Below are 16,562 nucleotides of genomic sequence, written 5' to 3' on the forward strand. Positions count from 1 at the left end.
GGGCCTACTCTTCGTCGCGGTGCACGGGCTTCTCATTTCAGTGGCTTCCCTTTGTTGTGGAGCACGGGCTCTAGACACATGGGCTTCAGTAGTTATGGCGCACCGGTTTAGTTGCTCCGCGGCATGCAGGATCTTCCCAGACCAGGGCTCAAACCCATGTCCCCTGCATTGTCAGGTGGATTCTTAACCACTGCACCACCAGGGAAGTCCAAAGCTACCTTTTAAGTTTTTGTATTTTCCTTTCTTAAAATACCGCTGGCAGGTGGTTAATGAAGGACTTCCATGCCCTGCTAAGAAACAGCCTCCTGTCTTATCCCTGTCCCCACGTTGTTTGCTAAGTATGTCTGAGGTTTTCCTACAACAACTGAAGTTCTCTGTAAGGTAGGACAGCTGGGCATCTGGCAGCATAAACAGAAAATGGCTTTTTAAGGGAGTGTCTTGCCAGCTCCAAAGGCTTAAGTCAAAAGAAAGTTCAGATGATCTCTTGCTCTTGGTTTCTTCCCTCGCCCCAAATTCATAAGCAGAATAGTCCTAACTGGATAAAAATGTAAAATAGCAGTCTCCTCAATTTGTCATTAAAAAATGTAAACACATGGTAGGTACCACTGAATGGCCATATTCGGGAATAGAAGAGGAACTGAGAAAAGATAGTGACTTCCTTTCCATCGTAAAACAAAGAGATTCGTGCCTTTACTTTCCAAGGTTTGGTATCTGTTATAAAATGATACTGTTGTTTTGTTGGCGCAGTAGGGAGCACAGTCTAAGCAGTGAGTCACTCTGCAGACCAGACTTGTCTGAGTGTGTCTGCAAATCACTAGAAGATGGGGGTGGGGAGGGGGGAGGGGGGTGATGGTGGAAGTCCTGGTCTGAGTCAGAAAGCTGAGATCAGGAACACCCACGTTCAAGGACAGGAGAAGGTGGATGTCTCAATTCAAGTAGAGAGGGCAAATTCACCCTTCCTCTACCTCTTTGCTCTGCTCTCTTTTGGTTCAATGGATTGGATCATGCCTATCGGAATTGGTAGGGTGCTCTTTACTCAGTCTACTGATTCAAATGCTAATCTGGAAACACCCTCACAGACACACCCAGAAAAAAATGTTCTACCAGCTATCTGGCCATTCCGTAGCCCAGTCAAGTTGACACATAAGTTTAACCATCACACTGTTTGAAAAAAAGAAAAACCTGCTTTTACTACCTGCTTAACAGGATTATTGGAATATTACACTAAAATATTTAATGTGAAAAAAAGCACAGTGTCTGGTTCATATTAGACAAAGTTAGTTTTCTTCTTTTTCATACTATCTGCTTCCCCACTCAACGTCACTGTCTACATAAAACCTCTTTTCATCAGTCATAAGAAGTTGTTTTTAATCACTTGACTGCTTCGTTCATTTTTTTTTCTTTTTGTTGAGACTTCAGCTGCCACTCAATCAGGTATAATTTGCTAATATCCTTTTGAACATACTCTGATTTAATTTAAGATAAATGCTGTGTACATTTAAGGAAGGAAGGGAAAATGGGACAGTAACTATAGTGGATTGAATAGTGCCCCGCAAAGACAGGCCCAGCTCCAAGTCTCTGGAACCCATAAATGTGACCTCATTTGAAAAAAAAAAGGTCTTTGCAGGTGTAATTAAGCCAAGAATCTCAAGATGAGATCATTCTGGTTAATCTGGGTAGGGCTCAAATCCAATGACAAGTGTCCTTATAGGAGACACATGAGAAACGAAGAGAAAACAAGAAGATCACGTGAAGATGGAGGCAGAGGTTGGAATTATGCTGCCGCCAACCAGGGTATACCTGGAGCCCCCAGAAGTTGCACCAGGCAAGAAAGGACCCCTCTAGAGTTTTCAGAGGCCGGGTGGCCCTGCTGACAACTTGATTTCAGACGTCTGGTCTCCATAACTGTGAGAGAATAAATTTCTGTTGTAAGCCATCCAGTGTGTGGTAGTTTATTATAGCAGCCACAGGTACTGATATAAGAAATCACATCTGGGGCTTCCCTGGTGGCGCAGTGGTTGAGAGTCCGCCTGCCGATGCAGGGGACTGGGGTTCGTGCCCCGGTTCGGGAAGATCCCACATGCCGCAGATCGGCTAGGCGCGTAAGCCATGGCCGCTGAGCCTGCGCGTCTGGAGCCTGTGCTCCGCAACGGGAGAGGCCACACAGTGAGAGGCCCGCATACAGCAAAAAAATTAAAAAAAAGAAATCACATCTACTGCATGCTAGCGCTCTTACAGGAGCTTCAAACATGCTGTGTCATTTAGCCCTCAAAAGAACCTGTTCAGGTAGTATTACAATCAGTGCCTATATTTAGATGAAGTAATTCATCCACAGTCACAGAGTTAATGAATGATGAGCTGAGATTAAATCTAATAACTTTGATCATAAAGCTCATACACTATCCATTGTATCATGTTACCTGTCAAATACATTATGTTATTTAAAGAGAATGTGACATTGAAAAAAAATCAAGTTTTTTTTTTAACCCATAAACATACAAAGTAGTGTCACCATATAAGTGTTCATAAATATTTTCCACCTGCTTGCTAATTGAATGGACAGGAATGTTTAAGTAGAGATAAGATGGCAATACCCTATTAAGTATGTCAAGGAGTGCTACACTTCAATATTGGTATTTATGTTTCTTTTTAATCTTTTAACTTTTCCTTTAGGTGACCTTAGTTTTTTATTTATTCATTTAATAATTCATATGCGCCAGGTAATGTGCTAGGTGATAGTGATATAAAAATAAATAAGATATTATTCCCGTCCAAGTTACTCCAAAAGGAAAATTAATTACAGCTTATAAGTTGTATAAAATAGATTGCTCAAACACTTTAACCATCGATAATGTAGTGTTGCTAAAATTTTCATACCTTCTGCTCTTTACTGCTATTCAAACAATGAAGATTTCCCACCTTGCTGTGAAACATCAATTTACATAAGCTCTGTTTTACATGTATGCATGGAACAAGTTGTCAATATGACATAAGTACATGTAGTTATTAGTCATGACAATAATGTGTGGGAATGGGTAAGGGTCAAGGCAGACCCATAGAACTTCTAAGTTTTTTCATAGTTTAGCTCAGATCATTGTGTGAATTTCCCCAACCCAGGAGCAAGAGACTCTAAAGAGATTATCTCATTTAAGCAAGGTGACCAGTCTCAAAAGACTCTTAACATTTCTGTTACTTAAACCTGTTAAACTCCATTTCTATTGAATACCACTCGTAAATGTTGGGAGATAATTTTCTATTGATCTCTCACTTTTCTGCACATCCTGTTAATAGAATCACTGATAGCTATTGTTCTAGGCTGTCTTTTTACGGATGTCTATATAGAAACAGCTTGGGACGACTGAGATAGTATTTGTCTCTGGAGTAGAGGGCAGATTTATTTGCTGACCAATAAAATAAAGATCATGTCTTTCAGCAGGGAAAAGTTTGAGCAGGTCTGCTTGTGGCCACTCTGGCATGTGCAACCTGGAAGGGAGGAGGGAGTTGACCAACGGGGAAGAGAAAGCAGTGAATAAATACTTGCTTCCTCTTTTAAACCTGGGTGAAATGCTCTATAACACATTTCAAAAGGCCCCTCAGAGGATTCTGCAAGATTGTGCACCAGTCACCCACAGGGGTGGCCAGACCCTTAACACATCCTTGTCTTGGCTTCTCCACCTTCCTGCCTGTTATACCTGCTCCCTGGAATAACACAGTTTAATAAATGTTACTGGCCTTAAGGGGAACCCACACAAAGACACCATCTTACATGTCTTGGTTTTAGCAATTGTTATTTTCCTGTAAATTAATGTCTGGAATATTTGAAGAGTTATTATTATCAGTGTTGGGACTAAGCTGTTTAGTGCAAAAATCCTGGGTTCTAACAGAATCCAGTGCTTTTCAGGTGCCTTAAGAAGAGTGGTTAGTTCCTCTCTTAATTTCTTTCATAGGACTCCCTAATTTCATATTGAAAAAGAGAAAATGTAAACTGATAACCACAAAAGAGCATGGAAGAGAGAAGTGGGCATATTCATTCCATGAATACATTAGTTTCTATAACTGCCTACTCAAGATTAACTAAAAAAAAAATAAGAAAAAAAACAGGAAAATTTGGGATGCTGGCAGTTAAACCAATTTTACAATAAAGTGTTCACTTTGTTCAAGCAAAGTGTAAAGTTTAGGGAACTCATCCTTCATTTTTAGTATTCATGATGACTATCCATGGGTAAGCTGCAGTGGAAATGTGTGGAAAGAATGCACTGGCCTTGCTTCTTGGAAAGGGTCTTGCTACAAGGAACTATCTTGTAAAGTTAACTTGCTTTGACAAGTTCCAGATGTGATTCATCTGACCAGAATTATTGACATACTGGAGCTGAGCATAGATCAAGGAGATGTGATTTCTTGCAATATAGAAGATGAGTGTTTATATAATCAATTGTTTGTCTTATAGGATCTAAAACTATAATATATATATTTTTTATTTTAATCATTTTTGGTAAGACTGTTGTTATGCTTTATGTGTGTGTCACATGAAAGAAGGCACCAATCATTTTCGTTTCTGGGCCTCTATTTTCCCTTCTCTTTTATATTTTGGTTGCCACCCTCTGCCACTTTCTTAGCTATGTGATGGCTTCAAGAGACAGTGGCTATACCTTCTTAAAGCCAATAACTCACTACCTTCAAGGATGGCTAGTAGGCAAGGGGCCCTCTTTAGGTCCCTCTAACATATTCTGAGATCAGAGTTACCCTTTCTGAGGAACTTGCAGGTTTCTATACAGGCGCCATAAAAATTCTCCAAGAAAGTTTATGATGTAGCTTATAATTTGCTCCAAATTTTAAGACACATGTGCTACTCAATCCTTTTCATGTGGATAGGGAGAAAGCCTGTATTAGAATGTATGAGTAACAACATAAGTGTGACTTAAACTGTTAAGAAGGATTAGAATCATTTCTCATGAGAACACTGAAGCAATTTTACTGGCTTTACCATAACCCATTACCAGCTATACAAATGCAAGAAGGAAAGGCTCAGTGGATCTTTGCCTTTGCTTCAAAGAGGCACTGAGTATTTGCTGCCTTCTCCCTCTTCATATCAAAATTAAATACCAGGGACTTCCCTGGTGGCGCAGTGGTTAAGAATCCGCCTGCCAGTGCAGGGAACATGGGTGGTTCGAGCCCTGGGTCTGGAAGATCCCACATGCCGCGGAGCAGTTAAGCCCATGCGCCATAACTACTGAACTTGTGCTCTAGAGCCCGCAAGCCACAACTACTGAAGCTCACGTGCCTAGAGTGCATGCTCCACAAGAGAAGCCACTCAGTGAGAAGCCCGCGCACAGCAAACGAAGAGTAGCCCCCACTCGCTGCAACTAGAGAAAGCCCACGAGCAGCAATGAAGACCCAACTCAGCCAAAAATTAATTAACTAATTATTTTTTTAAAAAAATAATGTCACTTGGTTATCAAGAGTCTTAAAAAGAATATTAAAAAAAAATTAAAGACCAAAGTCATTGTCCATCCAGAGTCACACTGCTGAAGACTTCAGGATATGGATTTGTGCCATATTTCCTCCACTCTGCCTTCTGTATTTTTTTCACACAGAGAGGGTGAATTGGGGCTCTCCTATCAAGAAAAAGAAACTACCGTTAGAAAGTACTAGTCTCAATTCTTAAATGTTGTAATCAACAAATACTAGTGCATTTGTATCCTCTCTTTCTCTGTATTAAATAGCTGATTTACTGTATGGTAAAAATTTCTTCTGCACTCCTTAATGGCATTTGTTTAATTCGTATGTTCATGCTAAAATGCAAGCTGCTTTTGTGAGGCTCTAAAAGCTGACAAACTTTTTCCATAAAATATTTTAGACTTTGTGGGCCACATGTCTCTGTGGCACCTATTCAACTCTGCCATTGTAGGACAAAAACAGCCATAGACATTACATAAACAAATGAGCATGGCTGTGTCCCAATACAGCTTTATTTATGGCATTGAAATTTGGTTTTCATGTAATTTTCATGTGTCACAAAATAGTATTCTTTTAAAAAAAAGTGCTTTCAATAATTTAAAAATGTAAATTCATTTTAGCTTGCCGTGTGTACGAAAACAGGCAGCAAACTAGATTTGGCCCGAGATCACTGATGCTCCAATATCAAACTTATGAGAGTTACAGTTTATCATTGTGCTTAAAGCTTCAGAGTAAACCATGCCTGTGTCTCCATTTTAAATTCTATTTTAGTATTTTGGGGGAGGGGCAAGGATTTACAACCTTACTGTAAAATTCTTCTTTGGGATAAAATTTGGTATTTAAAACCTAAAATAGAGAAGATGGTTGTTCCAAATCTGAAAAATCACTAGGACTGAACCCCAACTAACGTTGCTGTATTAAACTATATCTTGATTAACTGTCTTAAAAATAATGAACATTCACCTCTTTAAGTATTTTAAATAAAAGCTGACTAATTATAATTTTCTTCTGTAATTTAAAAACATACAGGAGGGACTTCCCTGGTGGCACAGTGATTAAGAATCAACCTGCCAATGCAGGGGACACGGGTTCAAGCCCTGGTCTGGGAAGATACCGCATGCCACGGAGCAACTAAGCCCGGGCACCACAGCTACTGAGCCTGTGCTCTAGAACCCGCGTGCCACAACTACTGAACCCACGTGCTGCAACTACTGAATCCTGCGTGCCTAAAGCCCATGCTCCACAACAAGAGAAGCCACTGCAAAGAGAAGCCCACGCACTGCAACAAAGAGTAGGCCCAGTTCACCATGACTAGAGAACGTCCGTGCACAGCAAAGAAGACCCAAAAAAAAAAAAAAAAAAAAAGGAGTATTAAAAGTTTCATACAAAACTGATATATCATTTAAAAATTTCTCAAGCATATTTCTTTTCTAGCAAAAGGGCGCCAAGACAAAGGCCCTGAACTTGGAAATTCTAGCGATTTTTCAAAACCTTAAATCATCTTCTTTAAAGATAACAAGAAAATGGAAGTCAAACAATTATGACTTCACTGTAGTGAATATTTTTCCCATTAATGGCTGAAGTGAAAATTGTCAGCTCATTTTGGAGTGGTATAAGATGCTAGCAAGATTTAGTCCCAGGAGATGAGGCTCAACACATCACAGTACTTGCTCCTTGACCTCCCTGTCCTGACAGTATTTTACATTATATTGGAGCCAAGTGAATGTAAAGAAAATCTCAACTTTCATAAGTTTGCATTTGAACTTTAAAAATATGAATTTGGTCCTATGAGTCTCTCTGAATTTTAGTGATAATAACAGGATTTATTCCAAAGTGTTTGAAATCTGTATGTTTTAGGGGGGGAAAATAGGTTGTTTTCTTTGTATGCTTCAATCACCTTCAAGTATAGCATGTTTATTTCATCTTATGAATACTTTTTCTCCCTTGGTAGATTGCCAGTTATTTCTTACAGATCTTTCCATTCTTCATGTTTTTAATTTTGGAACTGAGTTACAACTACCCATATGTACCACATAGATGGATAGATGAACAAGTATACAAAACAAAAAGATAGATAAATATTATACTAAATAGGTTGGATTCTTCTTCTTTTTTTAATTTTTTCCTAATCCTGAGAGATGTGTCTCTCTTTAAACTATGCTACAAAACAGTATCTTCTTTCCAATAATGGAGCATGCAATTACTTATACTGTATTTTCATACTGAATTACAAATTTAACTTAGCCTGAGGCACTTATTTGCTATCTATGTTAAACAAAACATTTTTGAAAATATAACTGAGGTATACTGGAAAAACTGGATATCCACATGCAAGCAAGTGAAGTTGGACTTTTACCTAACACCATATACAAACATTAACTCAAAATGGATCAAAGACCTACACATAAAAACAAAAACTATATAACTCTTAGAAGGAAACAGAGGGCAATGGTTAGATTTGGAAATTTCTTGAATATGACACCAAAAGCACAGGCAACAGAAGAAAAAAAAATAGACAAATTGAATTTCATAAAAATGAAAAACTTTTATGCATCAAAAGACATTATCAATGGAGTAAAAAGACAACCCACAGAACAGGAGAAAATATTGGCAAATCATATATCTGATAAAGGATTAATATCCAGAATATGTAGAGAACTCCTAAAATTCAACAAAAACAAAATGCAATTCAAAAAGGGTGAAGAACTTGAATAGTCATTTCTTCAAATAGGATATATAAATGACCAAGGAGCCCTTGAAAAGATGCTCAACATCACTAATCACTGGGGAAATTGTAAATCAAAACTACAATGAGATACAACCTCACACCCATTAGTATGGCTCCTATCTAAAACAAAACCAAAAACCAGAAAATAAGAAGTGCTGGCAAGGATGTAGAGAAATTAGATTCCTTTATGCACTGTTGATGGGACTGTAAAATGGTACAGCTGCTGTGGAAAACTGTACGGAAAACTCAAAAAATTAAAAATAGAATTACCATATGAGCCAGCAATTCCTCTTCTGGGTATATACCCCAAAGAAATGAAAACAAGGTTTTGAAAAGATATTTGTACACCCAAGTTTATAGCAGCATTATTCATAATAGCTAAAATGTGGAAGCAACTTGTGTCCACTGATCGATTAATGGATAATCAAATGTGGTATATGTACACAGGGGAATATTATTAATCCACAAAAGGAAGGAAATTCTGACATATGCTACAACATGGATGAACCTTAAAGACATTCTGCTTAGTGAAATAACTCAGGCACAAAAAGAAAAATACTGTATGATTCCTCTTTTAGGTGGTACATAGAGTAGTCAAATTCATAGAGATAGAAAGTAGAATGGTGGCTGCCAGGGGCTGAGGGAAGCAGGGAATGGGGAGTTATTGTTTCACGGGTATAGAGTTTCTGCTTTGCCAGGTAAAAAAGAGTTCTGGAGATGGCTGGTGCTGATGTCACACAACAATATGAGTGGACTTAATACCACTGAACTGCATGCTTAAAAATGGTTAAGATGGGTAAGGTTATGTGTATTTTTGTTTAAAAAAATTTTTGTTTTAAATATAGTTGAGGTCTAATATAAACCAAGACCTTTGTAATCCAAGAGTCCTGGATTCAGATTCCAGTTCTGCCACTTACTGGCTGGTAGTCGTCAGCAATTTACTTAGTCTTTTCTAAAGCTCATTTTCCTAGGCCATAAAATAGTTTCAATAATTAAAGAATTAATGAGATAGCACATATAAAGATCTTACTACAGGGCCCGACTGAGTGCCTGTGACAGTACCCATTCAATATATCCTTTTCTCTTCTTCTCATTATACCAATAATTCAAACATACATCAAACGGGATTGAAAGGGAATTCTTGGAAGTTTTCCCTTATTGCACTACTATTGAACTTTCCTAATTTCCATTCAGGATGCCTGGATGAGAGGGAAGTCCCCTAGTTAGTTGCTACAATTTATGTCCCTCAATGCCACTACTGTGTTCTTTTACCTATAAATGTCCATTTCTCTCACTATTCCAATTTAAGACTAAGCTTAAACATTATCCACCTACCTCAACTGGAGCTCGGCCCTGAGAACAGGGGTGGGGTGGGAACCATTTATCCCAATTCTCTCTCAACTATCCATCAGGTTTTTAAAAACAAATAGGCCCATTTATTCGAGAGGCAGCAAGCCAAAAAGAAAGTAGTGCCAACAGCTGTCAGCCTCTTTTTGTGAGCCAGCACCTGTATACAGGGAATATCTGTTCTGTTTGTTCATATTCTCCCACCATGGACCCCAGAGCAGCGTAGTCTCTTGTTTTAGGTGTTTTCTCACAGGAGAGATGTGTCTGGAGGCAAGTGCCATGTTAGTGACCTTTCCTGGACTGTGACTTCAATTGCAACTGACACTCATCTTCAGGGGGAAGCAAGAGAAGGTAGAACCCAGTCTCAATCATCACCCAGACAAGCAGGATACACATAGGAAGTTCCTCCTGTGCCCAGGGTTCAGGCTGTCCCCTCTCTAGCCCCTACTCCACACAGGGCCCCACTGCTCACTAATCCACCTCCCTCAAAAATGGCTGCATCAGAAGAAGGGATGTCTTCTTCATTGGCTAATTTGTTCCTACATCCACTCATTAGAATCACTGACCTAGTTATCATTGCTTCAGCTGTTTTCTCCTGCAAAGGAGACCACATTTGGCAACACTAGAAATAACATTCTTGTGGTCACATCAGTAAGGATGAGAACAGGGTTGTTACTTTTGCTTTCTTGTAAACTTTTTAGTTTATAAACAAACTAGATGCGTCTCTCCTTTCAACAGCTCTCAAGGAGAAATAAGCACAAACAAAATAGAAAGAACTTGTATGCAGCATAAAGCATCATGTAGGAATAAACTCCTTTTGAAACTTTTCCATAAAGAGACCATTACAGATCATCTATTTCAAGTTTTCACTCTTGTTCGCTCTCTCTCTAAACATTTATTGAAAAGGGCACCTTGCTTATAGCTACTTCCTCCTACACTCTCTCCTAAGTGATCTTAATAAAACTTGTGTTTTTCTCTCTCTCTCCTGCAGTTAATATCCTTTACTAGCTCTCTACCACCCTCATCTTGAGAATAGCACACGAGAAGCTTCACGATGAGGTTCCTGTTTGTTTACTCTCTAGCTTTTCTGCTACCAATCTTTCTCTATTTGTGCTGAAATAATACCAAGCAACTTATAGTTCCCTGAACAGTCCTCTTAGAAAGCCTAAGAGAATGCCTCTTCCTTCCCCCATCACTGGGGAATTTCTATCAAATTTTCAAATCCCACCTTGGACTTCAACGCCCCTGGAAAAAGTTTTCTGATTCAGAATTAATAACTCCTTCTTCTATGCACTTATTCCATTCTACTCATTCATTTATTTGACAAGTTCAATAACATTCGACAAATATTTACTGACCTACGTAACACATGTCAAGTACTGTGTTAGAGAATTTCATCACCATTATTGTCATCCTGGCCAACACTCACATAGAGTTCACACTGTGCCAGGCACTGTTCTAAATGATATACATGTACTAATTCATTGACCTGAGTAACAACTCTTTGAAGTAGATACTCTTACTATCACCATTGTGTAAATGAAGCAACTGAATCCCAGAGAAGTTAAGTAACTTGCCCTTGCTCCCCCTGGCAGTCCAGCTTCAGAGTGCATGCATGTTCAAGACAAGCCTCGTCCATATCGTAACAGAGATAACAAGGCTAATGAGGAAGATTGACATTAACAAGCAATTTTAGCACAGTGTGGTAAAAGAATGAGTACAAGATGCCGTGGAAGCATGCATTTGAAGAACTAACCTATTCAGTTGGTGAGGCTTCCCTGAGAAAAAGGTGCTTAAAGCTGAGTTGGTGATGGATGTGTATGGAAGCTGTCCACTTCAACCCCTAGATAGACTTCAAACTACTTGAGGGAACAGTCCTCTTCTTAGTTATCTCGGTATGACAGGACCTATTCTACTGCTAGGCACACGAAATGTGAGGAGGTATTATTTACTGAATAAATACATAAATTAAAATGTTAGCTATCTTCTATGAGCTCCACTAGGAGCTTTACTTTTATTTTTTTAACATCTTTATTGGAGTATAATTGCTTTACAATGATGTGTTAGTTTCTGCTTTATAACAAAGTGAATCAGCTATACATATACGTATATCCCCATAGCTCCTCCCTCTTGCGTCTCCCTCCCACCCTCCCTATCCACCCCTCTAGGGGGTCACAAAGCACCGAGCTGGTCTCCCTGTGCTATGCGGCTGCTTCCCACTAGCTATCTATTTTACATTTGGTAGTGTATGTGTCCATGCCACTCTCTCACTTCGTCCTAGCTTACCCTTCCCCCTCCCCGGGTCCTCAAGTCCATTCTCTACGTCTGCGTCTTTATTCCTGTCCCGCGCCTAGGTTCTACAGAACCTTTTTCTGTTTTTTTAGATTCCATATATGTGTTAGCATACAGTATTTGTTTTTCTCTTTCTGACTTACTTCACTCTGTAGGACAGTCTCTAGGTCCATCCACCTCACTACAAATAACTCTCGTTTCTTTTTATGGCTGAGTGATATTCCATTGTATATATGTGCCACATCTTTATCCATTCATCTGTCGATGGACACTTAGGTTGCTTCCTACCAGGAGCTTTAAATATTTTACTTAATCTGTATCTAACAATTCTGCAAAGCAGTTATTTTTCTCTTCTGAATTACTAATTGAGAAACTAAACTTCAGTTCGTTAGTGGACCTTTGTGTATTTCAAAATGCCTTGCTGTTCTGCAGTTTCAGAATTGACTCATGGACAGCTCTTTGACTTTTAAATAATTTATAATTTTACTTTATTTTTATTTATTTATTTTTTGACCATGCCACATGGCTTGCAGGATCTTAGTTCCTCAACCAGGGATTGAAACTGCACCCTCCGCAGTGAAAGCACGAAATCCTAACCAGGGAATTCCCTATAATTTTATTTTTGAAATACACATTTTCCCCATGAAACTCTAAGTGTTTTGTCCTATGTATATTTTACCATGAAAATCTAGGATTTTATTTTATAACATGTGGGTTTATTTCATTTACCTGACTATTTCTTAGTCCAGTCTGCTGTAACAAAAATCATAGATTAGGTGGCTTAAACAACAAACATTTATTTCTCACAGCTCTGGAGGCTTGGAAAGTCCAAGATCAAGATTTAGACAGAATGAATATCTGGTGAGAACACGCTTCCTGGTTCATAGACAAGAACTATTTATGTCTATTACTATTGCTATGTCCCTACCTGGCAGAAGAGGTGAGGTAGCTCTCTGAGGTCTCCTATATAAGAGCCCTAATCCCATTCATGAAGCTCCACCCTCATCATCTAATCACCTCCCAAAGGCCCCACATCCTCATACCAACACTTTGGGGATTAGGGTTCAGTATCAACGTGTGAAGTGGCTGAGGCGGGGGGAGCAGGGGGAGGCATAAACATTCAGTCTACAGCAATTGCCCTAAGAGACAATTTTTGTTCATATTCAAAAGTTATGTACCTTGAAGACCTTTATAAAAAAACACAGGATTAGGGGTGCTAACCCTCTATGCAGTCCAAAATTTTTTACAGTCAGCCCTCTATACCCATGGTTCCTACATAATCATGATTCTACATCCATGGATTCAGCCACTTCAGACCCTATAGTACTGCAGTACATATTTATTGAAATAATCATCATATAAGTGAACCCACACAGTTCAAACCTGTGTTGTTCGAGGGTCACTTGTAATTGCCAAGTTGTCTATCTTTGAGGACTTTCTAAGGGAGTGCCTCAGCTTCTCAGCTTAATAGTGAAGATAAAATAAATAAGTGGGGAGAGGATAAGCCTTCTCATAACTTTTCCTTTTTATACACTAGGCGGTTCTTTCTTTTTCTTTTTTCCATTAGTAGGTACCTCCACGAAGAGAGAAGAGATGAACAGAATTATTTGAAAGTTGTGCTGGGAACTTACTCTGCGTTGACTGTACAACTAGCCAGGAACTCCACACTCTTCCCAGAGTGAGAGACTGTACTCAACTCAAATTAAGTCTCTACTTGGTGGGCACCTGGTTTTCCCCATACTAGCTGTCTATAATCACTTAGAATCTAAACACAGATCGCCTGGTACCCAAGTACTTTGAACCCCACTAATAAGATTGTCCACCCCTGTTGCACATGGGAGTCGAATGGGGAGTTTTAAGAGAATCTGATGTTTGGATCCCACCCCCAGAAATTCTTATGTAACTGGTCTGGGCTTCGGCATTTTTAACAGCTTCTTAGGTGATTCTAATGTGTAGGCAAGGTTGAGAACCAGTGTTCTAGAACACTGGACTGTAGATTTTGATCCAGGAGGTATGGGGTGGGGATGAGGTTCTGCATTTCTTTCCTGTGCCTATGTGCTGAAATGGCTGCAAGCAGAAAGTACTAATGGAGCCCAGAGGAGGGGATACTACTTACTGCCTGGGGAGAAATTGGAATAGGCAAAATAACTGAGCCTGAGCATGGGAATCAGGATATTTTCAATCAGGATAATTTGTTCTTTTCACACCAAAACACAACTTTTCCTCCAGCAAATTTAACTACCCTGTGGAATGCTCTTATCTCTGAAATCCCAGTTTTCACCACTCCGTGAACCATCTACTACTTCTATTCTTCTAACTCAACCTTATATCTCCATTATAACCAATCCTTGCATTACAGAGAGAGTTCCAATTCATTGTTCCCAGCACTTCTTATCTACCTATCTATTGATTCAACAGTCCATCAATCTATATATATCATTATCTATCACCTTCCTAAAATCTTTCCTCTTCACCTCCCAGAGATTCCGTGGTGCATCATTACAATCACTTCCTTGTAAATATCCTTACTTGCCCCTCTCTGTGTGATGTCCATCCTTAGTTAAATCCAGCTATTCCTTTCCACATCTGCATTCTCTTGACTGAAGTTTACTTGAGAAATAAACATAACACTATGCTGTCTGGACTCACTTTAAATTTATGACACAAATAGAAAATGGGCATTCAACCCTGCTGGCAATGTCACAATCTTTCTACACTTCACCTCCTCACTCTCAGAAGATACCTCTGACCTTCTCACTCCTCCAACCTTTAATATCCCCTTCTTGCTAAAGACCTCATCTCATATTTTATTAAGAAAATTGATGTGATCAGGTAGGAGCTATCTTATTCTCCCACCCAAACACAAACCATTGCATCTGAATTAAATCTTCTGTCTTTCCCTCCTGTTAAAATGTTGGGAATCTGGGTTCTTTTCAAAGGTGCATCCCCCCTCCTTATGCTTTGGATCCATTCCTTCATCCTCCTCTATAATTTCATTCCTGTAGGTATTCCCTTTTTATCTAGCATCAAATATTTCTTTCTGCATTACATCATTCCCACAAAAATACAAGCATTTATCTGCCAACACAACATCAACAACAAAAAACTTCCCTTGCTCTATTTGACGAACTATAGCCACCATCCTATTTCTCTGATCTTCGCCCTCCAAAAAAACAAAAACAACAAAAAGAAAACAAACAAACCCAGAAACCAACCAACCAAAGAAACAAAACCTTAAGACTTGTCCTACTTGTACACCTTTTGTTCTTCATACACTTCAGTCTTTCTATCTCACTATACCTCTGAAACTACTCTTGCCAGAGACTAATGATTGCCATGTTGCCAAATCCGTTGTCACTTCTGTCCTTGATATTTGACTTCCATGTAGCATTTACTATCGTTGACCACTCCTGTTCAATTGTAAAACATTCTCCTCTTGATTACTATGACATCACCTTCTTACCTCACAGGTTATTCCTTCTCATTCTCTTGCTGGTCCATCTTCCTCCTCTGCCCAACTTTGAAATGTTGGAGATTCCCCTAGCCCAGTTCTCTATCTACAGTCTTTGATTAGATAATCTCATTTAGTCCCAAAGTTTTAAGTTTCATGTATAAACTCATAGCTACCAAGTTTATGTCTCCAGCCCAGAATCCATTCCAGACCAGTATATTCATCTGTTTACTTGACATTATCACTTAGATATCTAACAGGCATCTTGGACTTGATTACTGTCAATGCCCTCCAGCAAAAGACCGCTAGGAACACAACTGTAATTGAACGAGTTAGGTTTATTACTTGCTTCTGAGAGAATGCAAACCATGGAGAACCATGTGACATCTCAGTAAGAGGGTGTTAGCAACTTGGGTTTGTGTTATGTGATTTAGGGAAGGGTTCAAGGAAGAGGGATTTTGCTCTGGATTGGAAGCTGTAGGAAGGCAGGAGTAATTCTATAATTGTGTATTTTAATTAGTACTATTTCTATAATTGTGTATTTTAATTAGTACTATCTAGAATGACTGAATAATTAGTACAGGAGCAGCAGTTCAGTCATATTATCCAGGATAAGGAAATGTTTGCTCATTTTTGTGGCTTGGACAATGTTTATGTTTAGTCTATATCCAGGCATGATTACAGTGATCTTTTTTTTTTTTTTTTTTGTCTTGATCAATCATGGTCACAGAGTAGCCTTGTCTGGTGTTGATGTTCTGTGAAATTTCCCCCCTCTAACTTACCAAGCTCATTTCTACCTCTGCACTCACTCTGCCCTTTGCCAATTAGTCTCTTTCCCATTTGGCTCCTGTCATGGTGAGTCCTTCTTAGTCACCATCACATCCTTCCACTATTTTTCCTTCTTTGGAGCCCTAATCAATATCTAAAAAGAATGTTGCTCATTTGTTTGTTTATTGCCACTGCCTCACTGGAATTTAGCTTCATAAAGGGATGGCGGTTTTTTCTATCATGTGTTCCCCGCTGTAACTCCAGCCTCTAGAAACCAGCCTCAGAGCCAAGGGCTCAAATATATACTGACTGACCGACTGAGTGAATGTCACTGGGCTCATTTCTTCGAATACAGCCATAAACAATTACTACTTGCCTTTCTCTGTTTGCTTGCTTTTAACGGAGAAGTAGGGCACTCAACAAAAACAAATGAAGCTGGGAGTCAAGAAAATGAATGTCTTTTATTCAGCGTGCCCAATGTCTCTGTAAGTCGGGATATGTTACGACTCCAGTACCTGA

Source organism: Phocoena phocoena, chromosome 1 (assembly GCF_963924675.1).
Source record: "Phocoena phocoena chromosome 1, mPhoPho1.1, whole genome shotgun sequence".
Classification (NCBI taxonomy): Eukaryota; Metazoa; Chordata; class Mammalia; order Artiodactyla; family Phocoenidae; genus Phocoena; species Phocoena phocoena.